Source organism: Pituophis catenifer, unplaced genomic scaffold (assembly GCF_029215685.1).
Source record: "Pituophis catenifer annectens isolate HBS135680 unplaced genomic scaffold, rPitCat1.0.hap2 SCAF_8, whole genome shotgun sequence".
Classification (NCBI taxonomy): Eukaryota; Metazoa; Chordata; class Lepidosauria; order Squamata; family Colubridae; genus Pituophis; species Pituophis catenifer.
Window position 1 is genome coordinate 13,568,527 of NW_027256888.1, and position 27,416 is coordinate 13,595,942.

A 27,416-nucleotide genomic window follows, 5' to 3' on the forward strand; every position below is an offset into this window, starting at 1 on the left:
TCTTAGGTCCCTCCTAAATGAAGATCTGCAATAATACCACATCTGCCTATGACAATTTGTCCACAGTTCTGTTCTCCCTTAAAAAAAATTCTAGCAAATTTCCTTTCATCTGACAGAGAATGGGAGGGGTAAAAGGTGAACATGTTTTTTAAAACAATGTTTATCCCACCACAGGGGTGGACTTCAAAAATTTTAGAAAGGGGTTCTTTGTCCAATTGCTGGGTGGGCGTGGCCATGGTGGCCATGGCCTAGTCACCCTACGGCACCATGGCAGGGGGGGGTGTTTTTGCTCTCCTCGGGCTCCAGAGGCTTTCCTCGAGCCTCTGGGAGGGCAAAAACAGCCTCCCCAGGCTCGGGAGGCCCTCTGGACTTCTGGTAGGCCCGTTTTTTGCTCTCCCCGAGCCACCGCACATGCCCTGCACTTATCTGCATCCAAAACCGTATGGGGACTCCTGGGAGGGGAGGGGAGGGGAGGGGTGGGGTGGAGGCAGCCAGGAGTGGGATTTGGGGTTTCTCCGAACTGCACAGAATCTTAGCTAGAGGTTCTCCCGAACCCCTGCGAACCCCCAGCAGCCCACCCCTGTCCCACCATATGTGTGTGTACACACACACACAAATATAAACTCAAAGCAGTGAACGTACCACTCTTCGTCCTCCTTATATTTTCCCTGTAGAAAACTAACTGAGATGAGATGGAAGAACCATAAATATTGCTGAGTTTCTTCAATTAAAATAAGATAATTTGTGAGCGTGTTTGCCTGCCTGCATGCATGCATGTTTGTTTGCATTATTATTCACGGAATGAGCAGACATTGGGATAAGTACGAGACAGTCAAAACTTTATAAGACACACTGAAAAACCTATTTGGTTCGCATGGTTTATATTCATTGGAATACACAAATGTATCAGAAATTTTTTGTGCTTAAATAGTCTGAATTTTCTTCTGTTTGCCTAGCTGCTTTGCATCAACATTAGCTTTATTTATTGTCAACACAAAATAGTTAGGAGTATACATAAATATACAACTTGGGAAGTGTTTTGGTATCATGCTTAAACACACTGGCTTAGAAATAGGGCGATTGTGAATTTGTTCCCAGGCATCATGCCAGCTAGGTGATTTGCAAATAGAGGGAAAGCAATGACAAATCATGTTTGAAAAAATGTTTGCAGAAAACCCTACAGAAAACCTTATGTAGTTGCCATTATGGGAAGGCGATCAAAGAGTCAGGAATCAGGAAATAAGGAGCAGGAAGTGTTTGAAACCGAGAAACCTTCTGCAGTGTTTTTGTGATACTCTTAATCTGTTAAAACTTTGTGTCGCTTCTTTTGTACATTTGGGTAAGTATGATGAAAGATCAGCTTAGAGAAGTGACAGATGGTTCCAATTGCTACTTTTCAGGAGTCTTTTAAATAAGGAGAGGGGGGGAAATACTGTTTACCAACAAATTTTCTTCTCTATAATCACTATATTTGCATTTCTAGGTCCCTCAAATTGCTGTATTTTCCAGTCCTCGTGCAATGCAACTGAGTCACAAATATACCAGTCATATTTATAATATAGATATATATCCAGTACTAAAGCTGCTGCCTCAAATAAATTGGTAAATTGTAGGTGTGCATTTCTGTGCATTTGTAAGACAGAGAGGGAAAAGGTTTTATTTTTTTGCACTTAATTTTATGTACTCACTGGCACATTCTAATGAAAGATAATCAGCTTCTGCTATCACATATTCAGTTCATACTCCATTGTAATGGGGGTAATTGGGATGCGTCCACCTCCTCATATTTATAGACTTTGACTGAGTAGATGCTGAAAATAATGCTAGTACATTGATTGCAGGTAAACAAAACCAAATTACTCCACTATGTCCCAAGATTTTTTGGGAACTTATTTTTTTTTAAATAAAATGTGTACCAGCTGATCATATTTCAAGACAAGATTAAAAATAAACTAACAGTAACAGAGTTAGAAGGGTCCTTTGAGGTCCTCTAGTCCAACCCTCTGCTCTCTCAGGAGACCTGTTCTACTTCTGATAAATGGCTATCTAGTTTCTTCTTAAAAGTCTCCAATGGTGGAGCACCCACAACTTCCAAAGGCAAGTTGTTCCACTGGTTAATTGTTTTAACTGTCAGGAAATTTCTCCTCAATTCTAGGTTGCTTATCTCCTTGGTTAGTTTCCACCCATTGTTTCTTGTCCGGCCTACAGGTGCTTTGGTAAATAAATTGGCCCCTTCTTCCTTGTGGCAACCCTTCATGTATTGGAAGACTGCTACCATGTCACCTCTGGTCCTTTTCACTAGACCAGATATATCCAATTCCTACAGTAGTTCATCTATTCCTTGTGTCTATGCTCAATATTTAGTTCAATGTGATGGTAACTGGAATTTTAGGGTATAGTACAGAGGTGGTATTCAGCCGGTTCAGACCAGTTCACTCGAACCGGAAATCGCGGGTGGGCCCACGCACCTGCCCTGGCGCTATGCCATCCTATTTAGGCACATTTTGAAGCCGTGCACATGCGAGCAAAGCGCATGCATGGGAGGCCATGCACATGCGCTGAGGTGGTGCATGTATTCACATTTGCAAACCGGTAGAGAAAGTAAGTGAATACCATCTCTGGTATAGTATGACAGACATTCCTTAAAAGCACTTCCAGACCAATTTTATTTTAATATGAGAAATTGTTTTTGTACTCTATTGACTGCAATTTCTTATTTTGCAGTGACATCAGCTGTCTTGTTGAGGTGAGTTGGAAGCACAAATTCTCCTACTGTGCTGAAAAATACCCCTTCCAATAATGGTGTTTTTCCTTCATTCAGAAATAGTTAATGTCTTTGCACTGAGCTGCTTAAATCTTGATAAACGATGGAAACAAAGATGTTGCCGAGAAACAACAATTTCAGTCATTCCTACTGCCAATCCTTACAGCTAAGCAATAATTTCTCCAAATTAAGAACTTCTCTGGAGTGACAACTTGTTTGTGGAAACTGCAAAGTCATTATTTAGAGCAAGGGATTCCTGGCAGGCTGCATTTGAACTGAGAAAGTCTTAGACTTTGCCAGAAGAATGATTATAGGTACAGAAATTACATGCCTTCTCAAACAATTATTTTGATATTTAATTAATAGTTCAACATGAAAGCATTCTAGAGTGTCTTTTTCTTTTCTTGTCCACAGTTGAGTTTTAGCCACTCAAGAAGATTTTATCTTGCTCTTCTCTTTTTGCTCCCTAAATCTTGCCTGACAATCTTTTAGAGCAGGGATCTTCAACCTTGGCAACTTTAAGACTTGTGGACTTTAGCTCCCAGAATTCCTCAGCCAGCAAATTCTGGGAGTTGAAGTCCACAAGTCTTAAAGTGGGCCAAGGTTGAAGACCCTTGTTTTAGAGTGTAGGGGAGTTCTCTAATGACAAATATGAATGGGATGGACTCTATAGAAAGACAAATTCATTTAATAGAAGGTTGACAATGGCTGCTTGTCATAACAACTCTAAACTGAGTCCAGTATTGGAGACATAGACCATGGATGACTACTGCTGTTTTTGTACTCTCCTTGGTTCTTCTCACAGATATTTGTGGGCCATTGAGAGATACATTTGCCAGACTAGATATGTTTTTCGTTTGATCCAGTATCACTCTCCTTATCATTTGCCCTAACTTACCAGTGAGTGGATGACAGGGAAGAAATTGTGCATCAGAGGGGCAAGATTTGGGTAACTCACAGCTTTCCCAGAAAGAGACTCAGATCAAGAACCTGCACAATTAGATGGTGGAAGGGAAAGTTTTATGGTACCCCCACAGCTTCCCTTCAAGGCTATCTCTAACAGTTCGCAGAACTGTCTCCCCAGTTCAGTGCCTGGATATTAACAGGGTTAAAAAGATAAAGGTTCCCTTCACACATATGTGCTAGTCATTCCTGACTCTAGGGGCGATGCTCATCTCCATTTCAAAGCCAAAGAGCCAGCGCTGTCCAAAGACATTTCCAGGGTCATGTGGCCAGCATGAGTAAACACCAAAGGCACATGGAATGCTGTTACCTTCCCACCAAAGGTGGTCCCTATTTTTCTACTTGCATTTTTTACGTGCTTTCGAACTGCTAGGTTGATAGAAGCTGGGACTAGTAACCGGAGCTCACCCCGTTATGCAGCACTAGGGATTCGAACCGCTGAATTGCCAACCTTTCGATCGACAAGCTCAGCATCTTAGCCACTAGGTTACAAACAGAGTTTTCCTCACTGTTACCTAATTTGTTTAGATTTTTTTTTTTTAATTTGATTTATATGCCGCCCTTCTCCGGAGACTCAGGGCGGCTTACAATGCGTTAAGCAATAGCCTTCATACTTTTGTATATTTTATACAAAAATATACAAAGATTTCTTCTTTGTCCTTTGTCCTTTTCTTTCTTCTCTTGCGTTTACTGCGTTTACTGTGTTTACTGTCTTTCCTTTTTCATCCTTTTCCTTACCAGCCATTGCCATGGTACCACTCTTTAAATCTCAATTCCTGACAGCTTTTCTCTCACCCCAAGATAGTTAGGACCCTGTTTTAAAGCTACCTATGTGTCAATGACTTTTCCAATAGTCATTTAACTGGCTAATGTTACCACACCACAATAGTATAAAATGCAAATGAGAAAGCCACATCAGCCAAGATTTTTTTCCCCCATTTTCTAATAATTACTTGATTTTGGATTCCTTTGGTTTAATCAGGGCTGGGCTTCAAAAATTTTAGCAAGGGGTTCTCTGCCTTGTTGCTGGGTGGGCGTGGCCATGGTGGGCATGGCCTAGTCAGCCTTCTGCACCATGGCACGGGGGGTGGGGATAACTTTTTGCCCTCCCTGGTCTGCAGAGGCTTTTTTCAAGCCTCCGGGTGGGCGAAAATGGTCTCTTCAGGCTCTGGAGGCCCTCTGAAGGCCCGAATTTCCGGTAGGCCTGTTTTTTGCCCTCCCCAAGCCTCCGTGCGCACCAGTGGTGGGTTCCTCCCGGTTCGGTCCGGTTCAGCTGAGCCGGTAGCGGTGACGATATGACATCACCGAACCGGTTCTCCCCCACTGCCCTCCCACCCCCACCCCCCACGTTAGTCTTACCTTTTATTTGGTCCCACCCCCAATCTATTGCTGCCTCCTGAGTCTCAGCTGATGACTAGAGGGAAAAAAACTGTTTAAACTCTTGCCGCGGGGCTTCAAAGGGCCGTCCTACAGCTGATCAGTGTTAAAAGCAAACAAATGAGTCGGGTCGTAAGTGTGAGGACTGGTCGTAAGTGCGAGGACCTTCCAGAAATGACTCTGACCAGCTAGCCACGCCCACCTAATCACATGACCTCCAAGCCACATCCACAAAATAAGCCACACCCACAGAACTGGTAGTAAAACAATTTAGAACCCACCCCTGGTACCCACCCTGCACTTACCTGCATCCAAAATGGGCTGCGTGAGGATTCCTGGGAGGGGTGGGGTGGTGGGGCCAGCCAGGAGTGGGATTTGGGGGTTCTCTGAACTGCACAGAATCTTAGCTAGAGGTTGTCCCGAATCCCAGCAGCCCACTCCTGGGTTTAACCCTTGCTGTAAGGAATTTTTAAGGCAAGAAAGAGAATAAGCACCATAGTTTTAAGAAACAGAGTACTGTGGGGAAACATTTAGTGAAAACTAAATGTATGAAAACCTATTTGATATGTTTATTTTTTTTTAATGCACAAGTCTATATATGCAATAAATTCCTATGCTTCATGTGCATAATAGCTTTTCTTCGGGACTTAAATGAAAGGATAATGAGCCATGAAAATTGGGAGAGTGACAAGGATTTCTTCTGCATTTGATCATTTTTAATATCCTTTTCCTTGTGCTTGAATTGAGATTTATGTAACATTGAGTCAACTGGGGTCTTGTCTGCTTTTTATGTAAAAGTCGATTTTGCTGTAGGAAGTTATGACGTACCAAAAATATCCTGACTTTCCAATTAAGCTGTAAATATGATCTTCTGATAATGTATGCCTGGTGCAACAGCCTTAAATTCAAAGGCAATTGTGGCAGGAGTCTAAAGTGGAATTTTGTACAGAATGAATTGCTCAAGAATGACAGCATCGATAAAAATTGGGAGGCTGAATTTCATTCTTAATTCAGTGATACAGAGAAACAAACAATTGGCAACTCCAAATCTTAACCAACAAATGCTCTGTCTCGTGAAAATAAATAAATCAGAACACAAAATACAAGCTGGGTGGATATGACCTCGTAGATGACCTTCACTCTGCCAAGGACCTTGAACTACTCATCTCTAAAGATTTAAGTGCCAGAGCCCACTGTAACAACATTGCCAAAATGGCTCTAAGAGTTGTTAACCTAATCTTGTGTAGCTTCTTCTCTGGTAATATTGTACTGCTAACTAGAGCATACAAAACGTTTGCTAGACCAGTTCTCGAATACAGCTCATCTGTCTGGAACCCGCACTGCATATCGAACATTAATATAATTGAGCGAGTCCAGAGATATTTCACGAGAAGACATAAATACAATTAATTAATTAATTAATTAAAACAAAACATTAATACAACTGAGAGAGTCCAGAGATATTTCATGAGAAGAGTCCTCCACTGCTCTGCTCACAACAGAATACCTTATGCCACTGGGCTTGAAATTTTGGGCTTAGACAATTTAGAACTACGCCGTCTTCGGTCTGACCTAAGCGTAGTACATTAAATTATCTGCTACAATGTCCTACCTGTCAATGACTACTTCAGCTTCAATCACAACTACACACAAGCACACAATAGATACAAACTCAAGGTAAACCTCTCCAAACTTGATTGTAGAAAAAACGACTTCAGCAACAGAGTGGTCAATGCCTGGAATGCACTACCTGACTCTGTAGTTTCTTCCCTAAACCCCCAAAACTTTAATCTTAGACTGTCTACTGTTGACCTCACCCCATTCCTAAGAGGTCTGTAAGGAGTGTGCATAAGTGCACCAGCGTGCCTACCGTCCCTGTCCTAATGTCCCCTTTTATTTGTATCCATTTCCTGTATTCATAATCATTTTTATACTTATATCTGTTATCTTATACTTGCTTGACAAAATAAATAAATACATAAATCTTCTCAATGTTTCATTAATTTAAAGTAAACTAGGGATCTTCTCAGCAGACCAGGAAATTGGTGGATAGTTAGTAAGGCTTGCTGAATAAAAGAGGTATTAGTATTTATGCTAGGAATAATGCACAACAAAAAACATAGGTACAGCAAGAAGACAAACCTGCCGACGGATCTGGAAGTTTGACACCAAATTAGAAAGGACAATCAAAGGGGCTTGGAGCTTTGCCTTGGTCTCCTATTGGCACTGAGCCATGTGATTATATACCATTGTTCTCCTTTGGCAGCTCAGTTGATTTCCTTCTGGCTCAGCTGCAGTGCAGTTCAAATTCTAGTTTCCTGTGTGATTTGCAGTGTTGATGCTTGTGAGAGTTCTCATTTATATTTCTCATTTATAGAACGTCTTACTTCAGCCTGTTAAAAAGTGGGGAAAACGTCAGGAACTTTCCAGGTAGTCCTTGATCTAGGACAGGGGTCAGCAACCTGCAGCTCTGGAGCCGCATGTGGCTCTTTCACCCCTGTGCTGCGGCTCCCTGTCACTCAAAATATGTGTCACAACCACCAATGTGTGACACCTGCTGGCACACAATTTATTGAGCTTTTCAACCTCCAGTAGGCCAACCATGGATAAATCCAAGAAAAGAAGAGTTCAGAAGAAAACAGAACATTTAATTCAACTACATATGCTAGTTTTGTGGCCGCTCAAGAAATAGTCAGGCCCGGGAAGGGTTTTGTGGCTCCCGGTGTTTTCTTTTCTGTGGGAAACGGATCCAAATGGCTCTTTTGAGTGTTTAAGGTTGCAGACCCCTGACCTAGGACCATAATTGAGCCCAAAATTTCTGTTGCTACGTGAGACATTTATTAAATGAATTATGTCTCATGTTATGACTTTTCTTCCCACATTTGTTAAACACATTACTGCAGTAGTTAAGTTAGTAACATGGTTGTTAAGTGAATCTGGCTTCCCCACTGATTTATCTTGTCAGAAGGTCACAAAAAGGGGATCACATGACCCCAGCACACTGCAACCGTCATAAACATGAGCCGAGTGCCAAGCATCTGAATTTTCATCACGTGTCCACAGGGATGCTGCCATGGTTGTAAGTGTGAAAAATGGTCATAAGTCGCTTTTTTTCAGTGCCGTTGTAATTTCAAGTGGTCACTAAATGAACTGTTGTAAGTTGAGGACTACCTGTACTAGAGATGTAAAGCTTTTTAAATAATTACTTTGTTTGGATTTCTTATATCTTCCGTCGTTCCCTGAAAACCCATCTTTTCCAGCAAGCCGGGTTGGCTTAAGAAGAAATTTTTAAATTCTTTTAATCAGTCTGTGATTTTTTAACTTTCGGGCCAAAATTTATATATATTTTTAAATGTTTTAATATTTGTATTCTATGTTTTTTATCTTGGCTGTACACCGCCCTGAGTCCTCAGGGAGAAGGGCGGTATATCAATTGGAAATTAAATTAAATTAAATTAAAATATAAAGTGGTTTCAATTTAAACTATATACATGTATCTATACAATTATGTATTTAAAAAGTATTGCTTAATTGTGTTGTTCCCTCCATCGTTGGTTTACACAGATGTTCCTTATTTCAGCTTTGATACGCTCATTTCCTTAGACATTTTCAGTACTTTTACTTCTCAGACTTGCTTTCAGTTAGACAGAGAAATATATAGCAGAATAACTCAGTTGGAAGGGAGCTTGAAGGTCTTTTAGTCCAACCCCCTGCTCAGACAGGAAACCCTATACCAGTGATGATGAACCTTTCTGCCATTGCGTGCCACGAGCGGGAAGTGGGGAGGAGAAGGGGTGTCACGCACAGGCATGCCCACACCCATCATTCTAAGCACCCTGCCCCCACGCGTGTGAAACCCTCTGCTCCCCGCCCCCGCTCCTGGCACATGATGGCCTGGTGGGCCCGGTAGGCCCATTTTTCTATCTCCCCAGGCTCCAGAGCCTTTCTAGGAGCTTGGAGAGGGAAAAAACAGCCTTCCCCAACCCCCCGGAAGGCCCTCCAGAGGCTGGAAACAGCCCGTTTCCCAACTTCCGGTGAGACCAGAAGGCCTGTTTTTTGCTCTTCCCCAGGCTCCAGAGCCTTTCTAGGAGCCTGGGGAGAGCAAATACGGCCTTCCCCATGCCCCTGGAGGCCCTCCGGAAGCTGGAAACGGCCCATTTGCCGACTTCCAGTGGGCCCAGAAGGCCCAAAAATGAGCTCGCGTGCCCACCGATATGGCTAGGTGTGCCACCTGTGGCACGCGTGGCATAGGTTCGCCATCACGGCCTTATACCATTTCAGACAAATGGTTGTCCAATCTCTTCTTAAAAACTTCTAGTGTTGGAGCATCCACAGCTTTTGGAGGCAAGTTGTTCCACTGATTAATTGCTCTAACTGTCAAGAAATTTCTCTTTATTTCTAGGTTGCTTCTCTCCTTTATTAGTTTCCATCCATTTCTTCTTTTCCTGCCTCCAGGTGCTTTGGAGAATAGCTTGACTCCTTCTTCCTTGCGGTATATCCATAGATATTGGAACACTGCTATTATGTCACTTCTTTTCATTAAACAAGACATCCCCAATTCCAGCAAACTGTTCTTTATATGCTTTAGCCTGCAATCCCCTAAATGTAACAATAACTCTTCCCAAAATTTCTAGAATCCCAGCACCTTTTAAAAGCTTCTCTGATGTCTGGTCTGTCCTTTGCTATCAGTCAGTCTGCTGTGCAAATCTCTGACTCTGCTGGTCCTCATCTGCAGATCTAGCTGTGCCTGGATTTCTACATCTCTTCCAATCCACACAAAACACCCACAGCAACCAATAACCTTTTACATTACCAACAGAGCTGCCCTTTATATATTTTCACCAAACGGCAGATGTTCCTGCCCTGGGCTACTTTAATTAGGCAAAAAAAATAAAAAATAAATAAACACCAAAACAGAAACCCAATTTAGGGTTGGGTCTGTGCCATATGCACATTGATATACATTATCCCTCACTTTTGTGTGTCTGTAGGAAGTGCCAGGAGAGAGTAAATTTATTATTCTGAAGCTGCTTTGAGTCAGGGGGCAAGTCAAACATTGAAAGAAAGAAAAATGTTGGTTGGCTAGAGACAGCAATGATTGTCTTAGGGCAGTGATGGCTAACCTTTTTGCCATCACGTTCCAGGAGCGGGGGGAGCACAAAGGTGCTCCCCCCACACCCATAATTCTATGCACCCTGCCCCCATGCATGACCCCCCCCGCTCCTCCCGGTAGACCCATTTCTCTTTCTCCCCAGGCTCCAGAACCTTTCTAGGAGTCTGGAGAGGGCAAAAATGGCCTTCCCCATCCCCCGGAGGCCCTCCGGAGGCCGGAAACAGCCAGTTGCCAACTTCCAGTGGTACTGGAAGGCCCATTTTTTGCTGTCCCCAGGCTCCAGAGCTTTTCTAGGAGTCTGGGGAGAGCGAAAACTTCCTTTCCCTTTCTGGAGGCCCTCCGGAGGAGCTGAGCTCACGTGCCCACTGATATGGCTACATGTGCCACCTGAGGCACGTGTGCCATATTTTTGCCATCACAGTCTTAGGGCGTTAACTGTCTATTCCAGTTTAAATGGATTAAAATTTAAGACAATCGTATGCCCAATTTCATTGGAAGGAATGAGCTGTGGAATTGGTGCCATGTGGAAATGCTGCAAATGATTTATGCCAATGTAAGAGAATTGTTAGCAAAAATATTGTGTAATAATATTTGGTCTCTCTTCACTCAAGTTTTAAACCATCCGTAGAAGACGGAGGGATGTAAGAATGTTTTTTTTTTTTTTTCTGGAATGTAATACAGGTAGTCTTCGATTTATGACCACAATTGCAGAGAAGGCCTTCTTCCTGGATCCTGCCAGCCAGAATAATTGTGCTGATGGGGCCAAAAGCATGCCTGCTCTGCTAGCACAAATGGGATGGGCCAATGACAGTGTGGTGAGACGGTCCTTCAAGTAACCGGTACTATATGTCCTCATCTGTACATATATACCAGTGGTGGGTTTCAATTTTTTTGCTACCGGTTCTGTGGGTGTGGCTTGGTGGGCGTGGCAGGGGAAGGATACTGTAAAATCTCCATTGCCTCCCCAATCCAGGGGAAGGATACTGCAAAATCCCCATTTCCTCCTGATCAGCTGGGATTTGGGAGGCAGAGAATAGATGGGGGTGGGGCCAGTCAGAATTTTTACTACTAGTTCTCCGAACTACTCAAAAATTCCACTACCGGTTCTCCAGAACTGGTCAGAACCTGCTGAAACCTACCTCTGACATGTACTGTTTTGACATACCAGGAGTATCTTTATTCAGCCAACTGCAAATAAGAAGAGCTGTTTAATACTTGTGCCGGTATAACCTCTTCAAATGTGGTTATGCTGTATACTGTAAAACAGTGCCAGGTATCCTTGTGATGAATATCATAAGTGAAGTGAACCTAACCAGAGATACACAACCTGAGTCCTCTGGGTTGCATATGGACCTGAAAGTAATGATTATGATTTTAAAAAGGCCTTCCGACTACTGTATTGCCAGTGAATTGCAAATTTTAATGTTAAAGAAGGAGAAAAGTACTGGAAGGAGTAATGATTTATTTAACCATGATTCATTTTGAATGAAAGTCAACTTAGTATTTACTGTGGCTTCACCATACTTTATTATGACCTACTTTTTAGATGGTAGTTCCCAACATATCACTCAAAGTTAAGTGCTACCATGGTTTTGTTTCCCAGAACAAGTCAATGTACCTCAATATATGGAGTTTTAGCACTATTCAAACATTAATAAATCACAACCTTGCAAGAAAGTTTGTAAGATCTTCTGGTACCTCCTGTACTCCCAAATGTGTTTATAATTTTATAAAGGCCTTGGTGCTTGGTTATGTTGCACATTATATCCAGATGAACATGTCTACAATTTAATTTGAACCTTTTTTTAAAATATATATATATATTGTTCCTTTCCTAAAACCACTAAAACCAACTCAACACTCTTGTAAATTATTTTAACAATAATTCAACAATAAACTGTTGAAATGCAAATAATGGTCAGTTAATTGTAGATGGGCCAAATGGACAGACCTTTATTTGAATTGTCATCTGATTGGCTCTTTGCCTCATCTAAGGAACTGGTCAGCAAAAAAAAAAAAAAAATACAAATAAGAATAACCGAACATTTCATTCTTGATAGCAGCAATTTCTTTTAGACCAGTGTTTCTCAACCTTGGCAACTTGAAGATGAGTGGACTTCAACTCCCAGAATTCCCCAGCCAGCTATGCTGGGGAATTCTGGGAGTTGAAGTCCATTGAGAAACACTGTTTTAGACATTCCCTATCAGCATACGAAGTCATGTTATTCATCAACATATATGTCAACTTCACATGATTACTTTTTAAAACACTGAATTGAGTTATTATCAACTGATGCATATATCAGTACAGAAACAAGCAGATGTGCTTGTCTTTCTGACAATATGATTGTCTTCCTAAACAGAGTGTTAAAAATCTATACTTTTGAAGATGATTCTGCTTTCGGTGGCCACATGTTGTCTCACAGATGTAATTTATCTTGTGCAGCCCTGCTCCTCTTCTCATCATTGTCATCCCTACATAATTAAGATTTTCTGGTATTAGAAATCTACTGGGATCACCTCCAACTCTCCACTTGGATTTTCTGCAAAAACAACACATACACAAACTGTGTTATTGGCCCTAGAGGCTATATTGATGGGAGTCGAAATTAAAACATCTAGAGGGTATCCTGGTGTAAAGTATGAGGTGGGGAAGTGTGAGATGAGCAGCACAATTGAATTCATCAACAACTACCACAGCATCTGATTATGTTGACAGCTCCATTCATCTCTTTGTATAAAATCCAGGAGGTCTGTAATTGTTTCCCAGATCACTTAGCAATTAATGATGTTGTTGCCCTTGGACATAGTGCTGTACAAATCAATACCAATAGTCAAAGGTTAAACACAGAGGTGACATAATAAGTTGTAAGTTACTCTATTAATAGAGCTCATGAGAAATGAAAGAGAAATTAAAACTGTCTGATTAAGATTCTGTTTATTAAGCATTCAGCTTTCCTAGAAAATAAATGTACTTACGTTTTACTGAAATAAAAAGGAGGAATTATATTCCATCTCTCCCAACTGCCAGTTGCTTATGTAGTACTACCTTATTTCCTATGAGATACTTAGGAAATAAATAGTGTATTCCACACTTAAGGTTTATTTTTTGTTCCCACGCAAGAAAATTTTGCAGTTTCCAATTACCCTGTTTCCCCTAAAATAAGACATCCCCTGATAATAAGACCAATCGGGGTTTTGAGCGCATGTATTAAAATAAGCTCCCACCAAAAATGAGCCCTCCCTGAAAATATTTAAACGCATGTACAGCCTGTCCCCACCATTTCCCCTGGTTAGGGTTAGGGAGACAGAGCTGGAAATCAGGTAAGATGGCAAGAGGAATCCCGTCATGCGCCACGCGCCCCAAAATAATAAGACATCCCCGAAAATAAGGCCAAGCACTTATTTCGGGGTTCAAAAAATAAAAGACAGGGTCTTATTTTTAGGAAACACGGGTAGTTACACATAATACTGTCATATTAGACTAGACAACTGGCTGCCAGATCTATAAACAAATGAGCAGAAGGGCTTCAAGTGGGAGGCTTCAATTTTTTTTGCAAATAATGAAGTTTAATAAGCATCCACATTAATTGGTTTATTGGGATGCTGAATCATATTGTTATTGGCTGATAATCTCATATTTCAAAAGCACAGCTTGTGACATTATAGCTGAAATGGTATTTAACATTTCATAATAAATATCCATTTTAGAAGGTTTATTTCATGGTTACAGATAAACATTTTAGTTTGAAAAGTTTTCATACCTTTTCCCATTTTAATCACACTTGAGGGAGAAAAAGCCCAGTAACGTGATTTTAGAAACTTGACTTCTGTAAAAATGTATATTGTAGAATAGCTAGCAGAAAACAAAACAAAAGAAACACAAACTGGCTTTTTTCAAATCTCATAAAAAAAAACACACCACACCATATAATTTATATATGAGTTAATAAATTACTCAGCTTCCAGCAAATTTTTGCATTTTATATCCCTTGAATAGGGAATGAAAACAGAAATGATTATTTGGAAGTCAGTTCTTTATAAATCATTCCATGTCTTTTATAATTCATAACTTCACTTTATCTTCATTTTTTACAACCAGCAAACTACTTTACAATCAATGATTTACAAGTCTGTGCTCTGGCAATAAGAGTCTGCTCCTGCAACAGTACATTAGTGGGCTCTACCATATATTCTGTGTCATATATTTTGACTTGTATATACTGTGAATGAACATAAGTTTGGTGTAGTGGTTAAGGTATCAAGTTAAAAGCTAGCAGATGATGAATTGTAGTTTGAATTGTACTTTGGGCCAATCACTATCTCTCAGGAAAGAGGCAATAGAATAGAATGGAATTTTTTATTGGCCAAGTGTGATTGGACACACAAGGAATTTGTCTTGGTGCATATGCTCTCAGTGTACATAAAAAGACAAGATACATTCATCAAGAAACATAAGGTACAACACTTAATGATAGTTATAGGTTACAAATAAGCAATCAGGAAACAATATCAATATAAATCGTAAGGATACAAGCAACAAAGTTACAGTCATACATAAGTGGAAGGTGATGGGTGGTGGAACGATGAGAAGATTAATAGTAGTGCAGACTTAGTAACTAGTTTGACAGTGTTGAGGAAATTATTTGTTTTGCAAATAATTTGGGCGTTCGGGAAAAAACTGTCCTTGTGTCTAGTTGTTCTGGTGTGTAGTGCTCTATAGCGTCGTTTTGAGGGTAGGAGTTGAAACAGTTTATGTCCAGGATATAAGGGGTCTGTAAATATTTTCACAGCCCTCTTTTTGACTCAGGTGAAAAGGTATACAGGTCCTCAATGGAAGGCATGTTGGTAGCAATTGTTTTTTCTGCTACAGATAGAATAGAATAGAAAAACATCTTCAAAGTCTTGCCAAGAAAACCACAGAGATTTTTCCAGACCACCAAAGTCAAGACTGACTCAACGAATAAATACAGAATATTGGCTATACTTGTATAGTTGACACATCTTCATATAAATGGATGGTGGTAGAAAATTATTGCTTTTGTATCTATGAAAAGGAGAAGATTTCCCCCCTAGAATATTCTTGTAATGTTCTTAAATCCCCCCCAAAAAACAAAAACCCACTTCTCCCTCATGATGAAATACAGATAAACCAATTCTTCAGGCTGAAAGTAATTAAACTAAATTCTAGTTGCAATGAATGCTTTTACTATGATCAGGCAGAGAAAGTTCAGGAATGCTCATACTGCTTCTTAAAACAGGCCTAAATTATATATATATATATATATATATATATATATATATATATATATATATATATATATATATATATATATATATATATGTAGGTCTTTGGTTATTCGGGTCTTCTCCCACGTAAAATTGGAAGTTGATTCATGGAAAGGATGAGGAATAATACTTTTCCTGCATTAGCTACAACTGTAGTGATTACTGTATGTTGATGCATTGTGAAATGTACTCCTTTGGAAAATGCTGTCTTTTGAATTTGTCATGAGCTGAACTTCAAAAATACCGAGGAACAATGCCTGGATTAAGTCTGACAGAAAAAGAATGCCTTTTTCCATGTTAATAAATGATTTTAATTCAGCAAATTATTAATCAATTTTGAAGTAAGCAACAAATAAAAGAATTGTAATTCTGTTAGCACCACCATTCTTATCAGTTTTGTGGTGTTTCCTAGCTCCTTTCCTGAGGTATAGTCCAAGGAATCGATTTACATTAAACCTTATAAACGATACAATGGTTCATTATAATGGTTGAGCAATATTAAATAAAATCCAGAAATAGACTGATTGATTGGGAGACACAATGCACACTGTTAGAAACTGGTTTTTTTAAGTCTTTTTTTTCTACCCATCTCACATTTTTCATTGAGTAAACACTGACTTTTCTCTATGATTCTAATGTAGCGTGAAATTAACATGACATTTCTGTTTATTTTCTGCTACTTATGCTACTGTTTTCTTCACAGAAATTGTTGCAATATTTTCAGGATCAGACTCAATAAAGATAATAGAAGTTAAATATTTAAATATATCTCTCTTTAATCATAATAGGCATTCTATATTCGCTGAATATTCAAGATAGAAGCAAGGAAAATGGGGAGGATGGCTCCTTATACATACAAGGGGTGGAGCCAGGAATGGGAGTGATAAATTATGAATACATTAAAGTCCAAAGAATAAGTTAACCCCTGATGTTCCATATATACATTATTTACACATTAGAGAATAAGGCATTTACATCTGACAAATCCCCCTCTAAATGCCGGTTCGTTATACAACACCAGTTACATTCAGATTCAGGACAATATAATACATATAATTTAGAAGTTAAATATTTGTGTTGTTTAGAAGGTAAGGGTTTTGTTAATATATCAGCTAATTGTTCAGAAGTATCACAATGTATTGCTTTGATGAATCCGTCTTGAGATAGTTGTCTCACGTGCTTAAATTTTATATCAATATGCCTGGACCTTTGTCCAATTGCATCGGATCTAGATATTTCAATGGCCGCTTTATTGTCTTCATGCATAATAAATGGTAAAGTAGGTTTCTTCCAAACATCTGTGATCAAATCATTGAACCATACAAGGTTATTTGCAGCTTTAGACAAGCAAACATATTCCGCTTCTGTGGTAGAAGTGGCTACCAGTTCTTGTTTACCAGTATACCAGTAAACTGGACAATCGTTCAATAGAAAAACATAACCAGAGGTACTCTTTCTGCATGATGTATCACCAGCCCAATCTGCATCAGCATAACAAGTAATTTTTGGTTCTTTGTCATTATTTGGTTCCAATATTAAACAAAAATCTAATGTACTTTTCAGATATCTTAAAATTCTTTTGACAGCTTCCCAATGATACAAGGTTGGTTTGCTAACATATCTTGACAATAAATTGAGAGGTAATGCAATATCTGGCCTAGTCCAATTAGATATATAAAGGAGTGAACCTATAACTGATCTGTAAAATGTGTTGTCTTTAAACTCAGGGGAAGATTCATCAGTGTTTCTAAGAAAATCAGTTTGCATAGGTGTGTCACATGTTTTGGCATTATTTAAGTTACATTTGTTTAGGAGTTCAATAATTTTATCTTTCTGAGTAAGTTTGAATCCCCTTTTAGTTTTGTTAATTTGTACACCAAGGTATTTATTCACTCTACCTAGTGATTTCAATGAGAAATGTTCGTTTAACTTATTTACAAAGATTTCCCTGCTCTCTTTATGCTTTCCAATATATAAAATATCATCCACATAAATTAATACAAATTCAATATGATCATTACTCTTTTTTACAAAGAAACAGTTATCAGCAGTGGTGGCGTTGAAATCCATGGTCTTAAGTACTTTTACCAAACAATCGTACCATCTTTTGCCAGATTGCTTCAATCCGTACAAACTCTTATTTAATAACCAAATTTCGTTCTTATTAGTGTATTGACTGTGTGGTGCTCTTACATATATTTCCTTATCTAATTTTGCGTGTAAGTATGCAGTCTGTATGTCATATTGAAACACGTCCAGTTTGAGTGCAGATGCTACTACAAGAGCTGTTTTGACACTCTCTGTTCTCACTGTTGGTGAATAAGTGTCAGTATAGTCTTCTGGATATTTTTGTGCATAACCTTGTGCAACTAGTCTGGCCTTGTATAAGGTATTACCTCCTTCCAAATTCTTAATTTTATAAATCCACCTGGTACCTATAATTGTTTTATCCTTAGGTGCGATCGCAGGTGTAAATACATTTAATTCTTGTAAACTTTCCATCTCTTTTTCCATAGCTAGTTCCCATTTTTCTCTTTCTTCACGGGGAAGTTTCAATACTTCCTCATATGTATTAGGTGTTATTTGTTCTCCATCCATATGCATTATGTAATCTTTGTATTTATTTGGTATTTGGTTTCTATTGTTTCTAATATTTCTTTCAGGTTTGCTATGGTTGTCATGCAAATATCTGGCTTCCTTTTTTGTTAATGTGTCTGTCTTTATTTTATGCTGACTATTTGTCCAAGTTTTGGTTTTGTTCTTACTTTTGTTAATATTTTGATTTTCTGTTGTTCCTTCCTCGCAAGATATATTATCTTTGCTTTTATTAGGAAATATTTCATTAAGGTGCAATTTAGACCAATTGGCCTGCTCATGGAACACAGCTGTTCTGGATACTATAAATTTGTTATTATTATCAATGAATCTGTACCCTTTGGTTCCAGTTTCGTATCCCATGAATCTTAATCTCCTGGATACGTTTTCTCCCTTTCTTCTCAATTGTTTAGGTATGTGTACGTCTGCAGTAACTCCAAATATGTGCATGTGTGCTAATTTGGGTTTTCTATTGTACATCACCTCATATGGTGTCTTATTCACAATACTGGACCATGTTCTATTTTGAGTGTAATTTGAATAATGTAAGGCTTCTGACCAAAATTGTTTGCCTAAACCAGCATCCTCTAATGTGCATCTAATCATGGTTTGTAGTGTGGAATTCTTTCTCTCTGCAATCCCATTTTGAAATGCAGAAAATGGATTGGACGTGAAATGTAGCATCCCTCTATCCTTTAACCATTGGGAGAATTCTTTAGACATGAATTCACATCCCCTATCTGTCATAATTTGTTTTATTCTGATATTATGCTGTGTTTCTATGCGTTTGTAGAATTCCTTAAATTTCTGAAAGGTTTCATCCTTGTGCTTTAATGTGTAAACAAAACCATAGCGACTGTAATCATCCACTATTGTTAGGAAGTAACGTTTTCTATAGGTAATTGATGGAGTTAATGGACCAACTAAGTCCATATGTACCAAATCAAAAATATTGTTAGTTGATCTGTTAGATTTTTTTGGTCTGGGACTGGTTTTTAGTTTGGTGGATTTACATACTGAGCATTCCAAATAATTTTCACAATTTTTTATTTTGACACCTTCTGCGTGTTCAGTCATTTTTTGTACTACGGGAAAGCTTGCATGTCCTAACTTCCTATGTAAGATGTGAGCACACTCATCATGAATTGGTTTACCTATTTTTGGTTTCTTCTCATTGTGTGTATTTTTGTTATCATGAGTTATTTTACATTCATCATTGTCACTGTTACTGACATTTTCATCATCTGCTTCAATACAATCTTCCATATTTGAATCAATGTTATGTAACCATCTTTCTTTGGTTATCAGATAGGGTAGACCCCCTTTTATCATCACAGTACCTACATTTGTTTTGTTCTTTTCTATAGTTGCTTTCCCCTTTGAGAAAACTATATTGATGTCAGATTCTCTGCTTAGTTTTATAGCACTCAGTATGTTGTGAGGTATTTCTGGGATTAATAATACCCCCTCTATTTTCCCTAAACCAGGCAAGGTCACATTTCCTCTGCCTAATACTTGAACCTTTTCTTGATTAGCTACCTTTATCACAAACTTATCTTCTGTAAATGAAGTTAATATACTTTTGTTGTTAGTGGTGTGATTTGTTGCACCAGAATCAATAAGCCAATTATTGTTCTCATCTTGTTGTGTTCTGGTGCTGTCTTGTTTATTTAGCCCATTTAGTGACCCAGATTTTCTCTCTTTTGAATTTTCTCTATCCCCTCTACTTTCTCTGTAATTTGGTGGACTTCTATATTTGTGTCTATCTGTGGATGATTGTCTGTAATTGTATTTGCTCCTATATTCTGGCCTATGTCTCTCCCTTGGGACTTTGGGACAGTCTCTTCTACTGTGTTCCCTGGATCCACAATTGTGGCATCTAAAGGCCTCATTATATTTATCTTGAAAGACTACTTTCCTAAAAGATTTGTGTTCTGTTTGGTTACTGGAACGATTTTTTCTTGAATTGTCTTCTGCTATCAATTTGTTAGATAGACTTTCTATTGATAAATATCCCAAATTAATGGTATCTAAGTGTGACATAAAGCTATCCCATGATGGATCAAGTGAATTGATAATAACACTTTTCATTGTTTGATCTGAAATCACTTCCCCCCTCAATTGCAGCTCAGCTCTTATTTTGTTTAGATTTATCAAATGCTCACTTATAGAAACCCCTGGTTTCACTCTAGAAGAAAAGAAATCCTTAGACATTCTTGTGGTTGTGGCTACGCTATCGCTGTGAAATAGATTAAACATGCATTGAATTATTTCTGATACAGTTAGGTTTGGTTTGATGCTATGATACATTGCAGGAGACACGCTAGAAATTATTATGAAAAATGCTCTATGATGTAAACAATCTATTTTTAAAGTCCAAGGTCTTCTTGGAGGACTAGTTATAAAGAATAGTAAATTTTCTTTCATGAAAATAACCTGAAGCTGTTGGTACCACTCTTGTAAATTAATGCCATCAATTCTAAGTTTTGGGAAGTCACTGGGTAAGTTCCCCACATTATTTTGTCCATTACTTACAACCTGAGGCAGTCCGTGGTCTCTCAAGTGCAGGAAATTACAGAACGGCATTGGGATGCTTGTAACGAGTCTGCGCGGTTCTCTGGCCAGTTCAAGTCTTTCGGGGCCGTCTACGTAGTTTTGCACATGCGCGTTGCTCATTTCTTCTTTGGCGCCGTTGTGGAAGGTTCTCTCCATTTCAGCTCTCTCGATCCGCTCCTCTTCAGATGAGTCGGTCTCTGGCTCGGTTTTTGGGGCTTTGGTGATGGCGACGGTTCTTCTCTTTCTCTTGTGTGCGCTGGCACTCGATTCTGTCTGCGGTGTAGGACGGAATCGGCATGGCTCTCTGGGCTCGGGTGTCGTCGTTTTCGAAGTCAGGATGGGAGCGTGCAGATCTTGAGTTGTCGGTTTGATTTCTTGCTTCTTCGTTGATGTCTTGGAGATTTTCAATCTTGGCCCAAAAGCAGCAAAAAGCGTTTTCATTGCTGACTTTACTTGAGACTTTGTTAAATCGTCTTCACTTTCTGATTTTGGTTCATCTGAAGAGTTTGAGACTTCTTTTTCACTTTCTTCGTCTGATAGCGTTTTTCGCGCCAGAAATTTTGAACTGAGCGTTTTGATTGGCTCTGCTTCACTCTCTTTTGAAGTTCGTTGAAACCAAGATGGCTGCCGTTCAAAATTTCGCGCGAGGTCACATCTTTTCTTTTTTACAACTATTTTCTCAGTAGTCATTTCACTCACAGTTTTTTGATCTTTGGGTTTTTCTTTAATGACGTTTTTCTCTCTCGCTGCTCCGCTGTTCCTCAGCATCTCCTGGAGGTCCGCGATGAGGCTTTCATCATTCTTTTGGCTTTTTAGTATCTTTAATATCTCTGACCTGAGTTCGTTATTTTCTATCTCAATTTTTTCCTGGTCGTTGTTTTCACTCATCATTTCTTCTTCTTCAGTGGTGTATTCTTCGGATTCTCTCGAAATCGCATTAGTGGATTCGTTGATCATCTCTTGATCAGTTTCTATTTCTTTGCTGTAGGCCCTGGTGTTGGGCCTATCTTTCTTGGACATTTTTAATTACTTATTGAGTCAATTAACCATCCTCTGCTACCAGCTTGTTGCAATATTTTCAGGATCAGACTCAATAAAGATAATAGAAGTTAAATATTTAAATATATCTCTCTTTAATCATAATAGGCATTCTATATTCGCTGAATATTCAAGATAGAAGCAAGGAAAATGGGGAGGATGGCTCCTTATATATACAAGGGGTGGAGCCAGGAATGGGAGTGGTAAATTATGAATACATTAAAGTCCAAAGAATAAGTTAACCCCTGATGTTCCATATATACATTATTTACACATTAGAGAATAAGGCATTTACATCTGACAGAAATAAATACAGAGCTAGAGATGAAGAGTCACACTTTTTCCCATCTCATATGTATTTATAATGCCTCAAAGCATTTATAGTTTGGACTTTATGGTTTCAGATTCTTTGAGGAAGTAGGCTAGAGCTAAGTGTCAGTGTCACCCATCCCCTTAAAATAGACCATGGAAAGCAGTTTCTATGAACCTGAACCTTATTTACAGGACATCTTTATTAAAGATGGAACACAAATGAAAATTTATGAAACAATGTTAAACTTTAATGGGAATAGCAATAGTTCTTAGACTTATATACTGCTTTACAGTGCTTTACAGCCCTCTCTAAGCAGTTCACAGAGTCAGCCTATTGCCCCCAACAATTTGAGTCCTCATTTTACCCACCTCGGAAGGATGAAAGGCTGAGTCAACCTTGAGCCTGGTGGGATTTGAACTGCCAAATTGCAGTCAGCCAGCAGTCAGCAGAAGTAGCCTGCAGTACTGCACTCTAACCACTGCGTCACCGAGGCTCATAGGGAACCTGTAGAAATCAAGCATCATGTTGAATAAAGTGTTGTAGAATAATAATTTGTCTATCATAAAAATTAGGTAATGAATTCACATCTGAAAAGAGAAGAACTAAATTAAAGGCATCAAATCTGCCTCGCTTTATCCTATATGCTGAGAGGAATGCTATTTAATTACTGAGGCACATACGTTTTCAGGATAATCATAGCATCTCACTATTTAGTGGTATGCCAATGATGCAGGACAGGACAGGGGCAGGACCAGGACAAAATAACTATATTAAATTTTAAATCAATTAACAGTAGAAGAGTTGACTTGAATAAGAAGATCAGATTGTACATATTGAACTGAGCACCATCTCTTGGAGTACTGCCATTCAACAATGGTAGAATTGTTCATTTGCTTGCTTGAACATGAGTTTTTTTGGGAAGTACATATATATAATAATACTTGCTGTATAATCATTGGAATAGTTTGCATCAAGCTCAACAAGAGTGAAAAATTCGATATATTTCCAGATTGTTCCGGTTGCACAACAGGGCCAGTTGTTCAACCTCCTATCTATATGCAGACTCATCACTATCTCAAATGAGATCAATGACTGTTGCATCATCTGTAAACTTCAGTACTTTAACAGAGGGAACCTTAGAGATGAAGTCATTGGTATATGGAGAGAAGAGCAATAGAGAGAGGACACAACCCTGAGGGATGCCTATACTTAATTGGTCAGGTACTCAGTGTGACTTTCCCTAGCTTCACTTGTTGCTTCCTATCTGTCAAAAAGCTAATAAAATCCACCTACAAATATGGACAGCACAGCTAGCTGAAACAGTTTAGAGTGAAGTATTTCTGGAATTGTGGTACTGAATGCCAAGCTGAAGTCTACAAAAAGAATCCACGCATAGGTTTCTGGGGATTCAAGATGTTGCAAGATGTAGTGCCCGCCATGTTGACAGCATCATCTTCTGATCTGTTTTGCTCAGTAGGCAAACTTCAAGGGGTCTAACAGAAAATCTGTAATGATTTTCAGGTGGGTCAGCACTAACCTCTTAAAGGTCTTCATATTACATATGAAGTTACAGATAGTTACAGATATCAGTGCAACCAGTCTGTAGTCCTTTGGTCACTTGATGGAGGGTTTCTTGGGAAACAGGATAATAGTACGGTGTTTGAACAAGAAGGTGCATAATGTATCTCCAGTGACTTATTAAAGATGTGGGTGAAGATGGGGGTCAGTTCTTCAGCACAGGCTTTCAAGACCTTGTAGATGACCCTTACTCTGTCAAGGACCTTGGAGTACTCATCTCTAAAGATCTAAGAGCCAGAGCCCACTGTAACAACATTGCCAAAAAGACATTAAGAGTTGTTAACCTAATTTTGCGTAGCTTTTTCTCTGGTAATAGTGTACTACTATCTAGAGAACATTTGCTAGACCAATTCTCAAATACAGCTCATCTGTCTGGAACCCACACTGCATATCGGACATTAATACAATTGAGAGAGTCCAGAGATATTTCACGAGAAGAGCCCTCCACTCCTCCACTCACAACAAAATACCTTATGCTACCAGACTTGAAATTTTGGGCTTAGAAAACTTAGAACTATACCGCTTTTGGTCTGATCTAAGCGTAGTACATAAAATTATCTGCTACAATGTTCTACCTGTCAATGACTACTTCAGCTTCAACCATAACAACACATGAGCACACAATAGATACAAACTTAAGGTAAACCAAACTTGATTGCAGAAAATATGACTTCAGCAACAGGGTGGTCAATGCCTGGAATGCACTACCTGACTCTGTGGTTTCTTCCCCAACTCCCCAAAACTTTAACCTTAGACTGCCTACTGTTGATCTCACCCCATTCCTAAGAGGTCTGTAAGGGGCGTGCATAAGCGCACCAATGTGCCTACCATCCCTGTCCTAATGTCTTTTTTTATTCGTAACCATCACATGTATTCATAATCATGTTTATACTTTTATCTGTTATCTTATATAATAAGATATCTGTTATATCTTATAAAATAAATAAATAAGCAAGAAGGAGTCACTCCATCTGGGCCTGGTGCTTTATGATCTTTTGTCTATTAAACAGACCTCGTGCATATTTTTCTAAGATCACCAGAAGGGAGCCGAAGAGGAATGGAGGTAGCCATAGGAAATTTGGCTACGGTTGGTATTTGAGGTGGGGAATGTAGTGAGAGATGACAGTGACTACTTACAATAGAACACATTCAGGTCATTTGCCAGTTGACGATTCTCTTCAGTAAGGGAGGCTATAGTCAATGATGTTCTGCAGGCTTCTCCTCACATTTGCTGGTTCATTATCTGAGAACTGATTTTTCACTTCTTGTTACGAAATCAGTTCTTGTAGTCTTGTTACAAAATCCTCACTTTATTTTCTTCCCCAGAAAGTCATAGTGACTCTCTCTGAACTACCTCACCTGCTTTTACAATGATAAGAACTTTCTGATGATTATACTTTTAATTTGTCACGGTTATGCAGAAATGGAAGAAATGGGGAATTCGGGGATCAAGATATTATCTTACAATTTCCTGTATTGAATTAGTGGATAAGCGGAGTAATTGTGTACTACTACAGGGTCACCTCTTAGAATTAAGTGATGTTATAAATAATTCACATGCCCTAGCCCTCAATAAGATTTACGCATTACAGATTTATGAGACAACTCTATTGGTCTAAAGTAGATCATCCAACTAGAATCAGTTTATTAACATAAAGTGGGATTTCAAAGGGACTGCCAGGTTAGATTAAAACCTCAACTAAAAGTGCATTTTGCAGATAAAGGTAAGAAAGCTTTTTTTCCAATTCTCTTCCATTGATACCTAGCACGAATCAATTCTAATCCAACAATTAGAAATTACAAGTACTACTTCAAAGGTGTGAAACAGTTGAGAAATTCTTCTAAATGATCTCATTAACAATTACTGACTTTCTACAATCATCTATAATTTTGGCCAAGAAAGCTAGAAAGTGGGAAACCGTGCCTTCTAGTCCCCCTCCTCTTAGCCATGAAATCCAGCTGTGTGACCGTAGGCCAGGGGTGGGTTCCACTTACCTTTATTACTGGTTCGCAGTGGGAGCACGCACTTCTGCACGGGTGCAGATCACCCATGGAAACGTCGTGGCGGCTGGGCGGAGCCTCCCGCCGGTTTTACTACCGGTTCTAAGAACCAGACCGAAGTGGGAGCAACCCACCACTGCCTTAGGCCATTCACTCACTCTCAGCCAAACTCACCTAACAAGGTTCTTGTTGTGGGAAAATAGGAGAGGGGAGGTGTGTTGGATATGTTTGCTGCCTCAAGTTATTTGTAAAAATAATAAAGATGGGATACAAATAAATAAAATAAAATAAAACCAACCAAAATTGAAATCAATAAGTGCCATAAAAAGTAGCCACTGAGAACTTTTAGAAATACACTAAAAAGTGCTTACTCATACTATCAAGGAGCCATGTTTAATAGCAAAGCCAGCAGGATCAGGCAAGTTTGATTTTTGGGAGGATGAAGTTCCAAAAAGAGAGCATCATGGCAGGAAAGGCTCTGTTTGGTTTATCAGTCTCTCTCTCAGACGATGCTCAATTATCAGCATCATCTAGAGTTTAGCTGACTAAACTGTCAAATGTGGTGTCTGAATTCATCCATTTATATAAATCTGGCGCAAGGAAAACAATTAAATAATTTATTACACTATTATCGTTTTAATGATAGTCTACATAGATCCAAGACAATTATGTGAAGTACTATAAAAGCCACTTGGAAATGACAATGCGTTAAATAATATTCCTTAGTTTCAAAAAAAAACTTTTCCCGTTAAATACAATAATTAATACTATACTACAAAGAATATGGGGCAAAGTCCATGTTAAAAATAATAATAAAGGAATTAGAAATCCTTAACTATCAGAAGATAGCTGATGGGTTTATGTTAGACACAAATTTTATGGACATAAAGAGGAAAGCGTGGGAAATAGTTTACAAATAAAAAAGAAACAGACATTTGATTAGATGCCGGTGACACCAGAATAATCATTACACTAGCTTTAACTTTTATTTTAACAAAATAATTTCTATTAAAGAAATTTCTTGCAAATAAAAATGATGCAAATTTTTCAAAAAAGGAAATGGAGAAAAGTGCTAAGTAAATGGTTTAGTTCCCCCCCAAAAAATTGCCAAAATCATAAATCAAATAACTTGTGCCCATATCTTGCACTGCTCAATATATTGTGGATCAATGCAGAAGTATTCTCTAAAGACGAATCTCGTTGAACGCTGTTGGGCTGCACATAGTTAAACAATAGAAAAACAAAATGATGGCTGTAGTGAATAGGTTTGAGAATGACTCCTGTGTTGACATAACAGAGTGGGAAAGCAATATTCTTCAGTTTTCTTCATGTCAAGTTAAAGCCAATGCATTTTTCAATATTTAGCCTGAATTATATGAGCCTGACCAGGGGAATTATGGCAATCTTTTCTACCTGTTGAATATATTAACACGTGGAAGCAATTTTAATGTAGTAGTGAATATTGGATTTGTGTTCCTTTATGTACACGTACACAAATACACATACATGTGGTTAAGGCATCAGGCTAGAAATTGGGAAACAGTGAACTCTGGTTCCAAGATCAGCTGGGTGACCAGTCACTTTTTCTCAGTCTGAGGATGTAGGCAATGGCAAATTTTGCCAAGAAAATTGCAGGGACTGATCTAGGCCAGGGGTCTCTAACGTTGGCAACTTTAAGACTCGTGGACTTCAACTCCCAGAATTCCTCAGCCAGCAAAATTGGCTGAGGAATTATAGGAATTGAAGTCCACAAGTCTTAAAGTTGCCAAGGTTGGAGACCCCTGATCTAGGTAGTGGCCAGGAATAAAAAAACTGGCTTGAAGGCACAA